The sequence below is a fragment of the Pteropus vampyrus genome, unplaced genomic scaffold, assembly GCF_000151845.1.
Source record: "Pteropus vampyrus isolate Shadow unplaced genomic scaffold, Pvam_2.0 Scaffold261, whole genome shotgun sequence".
In the NCBI taxonomy this organism is placed as follows: Eukaryota; Metazoa; Chordata; class Mammalia; order Chiroptera; family Pteropodidae; genus Pteropus; species Pteropus vampyrus.
This window is the reverse complement of record NW_011889042.1, coordinates 2,073,129-2,077,757: the sequence shown is the minus strand read 5'-3', so window position 1 is coordinate 2,077,757 and position 4,629 is coordinate 2,073,129. Positions and strand designations below refer to the sequence as shown.

At 32.5% G+C, this 4,629-nt stretch overlaps 1 protein-coding gene and 1 non-coding gene across 2 annotated transcripts in view; one reads left to right on the top strand and one right to left on the bottom strand.

Moving 5' to 3' along the window:
• The window catches only part of GDPD1 (glycerophosphodiester phosphodiesterase domain containing 1), a 37,758-nt gene that overhangs the window by 9,806 nt on the left and 23,323 nt on the right, over nucleotides 1-4,629 (top strand). The window lies entirely within an intron of this gene.
• LOC111729453 lies at nucleotides 1,187-1,305 on the bottom strand. Its single transcript, XR_002776237.1, has one exon. It is a non-coding gene; the product is annotated as a 5S ribosomal RNA (ribosomal RNA).

Genomic DNA, 4,629 nt, shown 5'->3' with positions numbered 1-4,629 from the left:
TTGGGTTGTATAATAAATTATTTCTAAGGATGGTATATAAATATTTTTATCTTTGAAGATTTTCATCTTCTGAAGATTTTTTTGGTAGTCAAAGAATATGTAATTTAGATGGTTTTTACTTGCTAGATACAGCATTACATTTCCCACCTTCAGCACTTTTATATTGTTTTGTTCAAGCAGTAACTACTAAAAAGTGCCATAGCCTTCTCTATCATTTGGTACCTTACTATAACTTTAGTTTTTTGGAGGTTTTTCTGGTACTTTATTATTATTTTTTTCCTTTGTACTGGCCACAGAGCATTTATTGACACTGTCACTCTTGAAAATTGGGTTTTCTTATTAGCCAGATACCCCTTAAAGCTTCCACGCTGGTTACATGTAAATTGTCACATATATACAATGAAGTTAGTTTCTTCAGAAGAAACCAGGGTTATAGTACTAGATAAGTGTCACTTCCTTTGTGCTATTGACTCACTGTCAAACTCTGTGCTTTTTCTGGTGCTTGAGAAGAAAGCAACTCTTCCATTTTAGTGTTTGTTAGAGGTATTTATTTGTAAGACTGCTTGTTAATTGACTTTGAAATTTATATAAAGCCTAAATCGATTAGACTTTAATTTTAACCTCTTAAAGTTTTTTTTTCTTGGTAACGGTGCTTTTTATTTTTGTTTTGTTTTGTCTTATGCATCAGTGCTATTGTTATCAATATGTATTTTTTTAATTTACAAATATTCTGTTCCTTTAACTGTTAGGATACTTAGGTTTGTTTGTTTTTTTAAACATACCTGCTTCATGAACAACAAGAAAAATTGTTTAAACATACTATTTTCAAAGTACTACTGTATATTAAAAAGATAAAGAGGTATAATACATAATTGGCAAAAGATAGATACTGTGTTTAACTACATTATATCCTTGATAGGATGAGTAGTTGAGGGAGAGATAGTAAAAAACTAATGAGCAGCTAAAACTTAGATCTTATTTATGTACATATTTAGATATACACGGAAGTGAAGATAAGAAGATATTAGAGATAGTATAAATAGTTGGTGTCAGAGCCTGGTTAAGATTAACCAGAAAATTGAAAAGATACCAAGAGTAAAGAGCTATCATTTGGTAGAAAGAAAGAAGCTATTTTATTTTATTTTATTTTTATTTAAAAAAATTTTTTTTTATTATTATTTTTTAATGCCTACAGCACCTGGTATTCCTGGGTGATCTCCCATCCAAGTACTAACCAGGCCCGATCCTGCTTAGCTTCCGAGATCGGACGAGATCGGACACATTCAGGGTGGCATGGCTGTAGACAGAGCTATTTTAAAAAATGGGAAATGTGTCAGATTAAGATAATAGAGTATGTGGACCAGGTGTGTCTAGGAGTTGAAAGGACTGTAAGAATGTATGGAAAGTTAATTCATTATATTATATTGGGGCTAAAGAAGTAATTATAACTGACAAATAATTCTATCTCACAATTTGGTTTATAAAATGCTCTCAAGAACACCTTAAGGCAGTGGTCCTCAACTTTTTTTGGCACTAGGCACTGGTGCTCCTATGAGAATCTAATGCCTGATGATCTGAGGTGGATCTGAGGCAATGATGCTAGTGCTGGGGAGTAGCGGCAAATACAGATGAAGCTTTGTTTGCTGGCTTGCCGCTCACCTCCTGCTGTGCTACCCCCATTCCTAACAGGCCATGGACCAGTACCGGTCCACAGCCTGGGGTTTGGGGACCCCTGCCTTAAGATATGAATCTGGCTCTTTTTGTGATTTCTTGGGAGCAAGAATCTTTATTGATCTCTCAATCCCTAACACCTAGCTCTGGTGCTCACAGGCTCTCACTAGTTGCTTACTGAATGAGATATGGAATCAAGTATTCAAGAACAAAGCAGAATATTAGCAGATGACAAATGAAAGAGACAGAACTTTATCTGTAATAAGCACAGAATCAAAAACTAAGGAATTATATTACACACACACGCACACACGCACGCAACAGATACTAAGACCTTGAGTATGTAAAATCTGGTTCTTAAGAGCTAATATAACTAGGTTATTAAACCAGGCTGCCTTTGTAAATACCCATAGGACAATTTGATCCCTGTAGTATTAACATGAATGGTAAGAGAAAGAAACAAATTGTATTAGCGATAGCTGGAAGTATAAGTTGGCAGACAGTCAAAGTAATTAATTAGCGACCTGAATCTCATGATAGTTTTTTTAGAATATCTAATTATTATAATACTAATTATCTCATCAATGAACTGGGAATAATAATACAACATCAATTTGTGAGGAATAAATGAGATTCAAATAAATTCCTTAACATAGGGGCTGTTGTAATTTGTATATATTGTTTCTGTGGAGTTTCAAGTAATTTCACTTCTTTTAGAACTAGAGTTTTAATTTATTTTCTGGAAATAGTGAAGCCTTGGCTTCCCTAACTCTTTTCTGTGTTTGTCATCGTGTTGTCACAAATTCAGCTAAAAAATATCTGGTGTTTCAGTTAAAGTAGATGCCTGTTGTTATTTATGGAAAATTTTGAAGGCCAAAGTGATAAAAAAAAAAAAAATTTCTTGCTGTGTTCTATTTGTGTATCAAATTTGAGATAGTTGTATTAGGATAATTTACAAATTGTCCTAGATGTACTTACTATTGCTCTAAATTTTTATTTATTAGCTTGTTAGTAAGAGGTTAGCATAAAATAAATAGAGAATGTTTTGCATATAATTCTCAAACATTTCTAAAAATAGCCAACATTTCAGTTAAAGGCAGACTTTATACTTAGAAAGATTTCTTAGGTAATATGTATAATTTTTTTAAAGTACAGGAAAATATAGATAACCCCTGTTCTTACTCTCCCTTCACACGCTCCTACGAACAAAACAAAAAAAGAAAGTAAGATGCGTGTGACCAAAAATCAATAGTACCATTTTTTTTTAGCTGTATAAAGGTCAAAACTATTTGTTGGCGATATATGTTACTTTCAGTTTATACATTTTTTATTCTTTTTTTAAAAAAATTAAACAGTATAGCAACAATATTTAAGGAAATTTAGAAATACAGGAAATTTATTCTATCAACCTAAAAACTGTTTTTGTTTGCTTATTTCTTTTTGATTCTAGCAAATGCATAATTGGCAAACATCTTTTCTTCTAAAGGTGGGTATCCTTTAGAAGAGGACAGTTTACAACTTAATTATTTATATCTTAGTAAGAATTACATTAAGGAGCTAGGTTTATTTGTTTTGTCTAACAATTGGTGGTCTTCAGGACACTGAACTCCCTGGGGAGGGTTACACAAAGTGTAAGGAAGCAGTATGAGTCTTTGGCACAAGTGGCCATTGGGTCTTTTGGAATTGGATGCTGATGTAGGTGGGTGAAGTAAGAGAAAATGGAGAAGTGGTTGGCTCCAAAGGCAAATTTTGCCAGCTTCATAATTTTAAAGTCATTATATCTGGACTAGCCAAGGATCTTAAAAATCATCTAATCCAGCTCCCATCATTGGATGCTTGCGTTTCTCCCAACTTCATTCATTTTTTTTTAAATTAAATTTATTGGCGGTGACATTTGTTAATAAAATTATATAGGTTTCACGAGTACAATTCCATAATACATCATATGTTTACTGCATTGTGTGTTCACCACCCAAGTCAAATCTACTTCTGTCACTATATATTAGACTCTCATTCTTTCTTCTTTAACTAATGAAATAGCACACATTTTTTGATAAACATTAAGAAACGTTTACTTAATTGTTAAAACTTTATTCTTTGTTATATAATATTTTAATATTACATGTTTTAGGTTTAAGAATAAAACAGAAGATACATTTACCCCATTTAGGAGATTCACAGACAAAATAAGAATCATAAGTGCTTATGTGTTTAAAAGGATGTTCAGTTTTTATTAGATTAAATTCCCACTGTAATTCATTCTGTGATGGTGGAGAAATTGGTGTCAAAAATGTCTTTTAGATAAAATATATTCATATTGTAAGCATTCTTCTTTTTCTGTTATAAAAGTTTATGCAGGCATTGTTTTATTATCTCATTTTCTGCTTCACTTTATTGCATTTCACAGATATTGCATTTTTTACAAATTGAAGATTATGGCAACTCTGTGTTGAGTAAGACTATTGGTGCCATTTTTCCAACAGCATTTTCTTACTTCATGTCTCTATGTCACATTTTAGTAATTCTTGCAGTATTTCAAACTTTTTCATTATTGTTATATTTCTCATGGTGATCTGTGATCATTGATCTATGTTGTTACTATTGTAATTATTTTGGGACACCATGAACCACACTCATATAAGACAGTGAACTTAACTGAAAAATGTGTGTGTCTTGACTGCTCTACCCACTGGCCATTCCCCATCTCTTTCCCTCTCTTTGGGCCTCCCTACTCCCTGAGACAAAAAATATTGAAATTAGGCCAATTAATAACCCTACAATGGCCTCTAAGTGTTCAAGTGAAAGGAATAGTTACACATTTCTCACTTTAAATCAAAAACTAGAAATGATTAAGCTTAGTGAGAAAGGCATGTCGAAAACTGAGGTAGACCAAAACCTTGACCTTTTGCTCCAAACAATTAGCCAAGTTGCGTATGCAAAGGAAAAATTCTTTAAGGA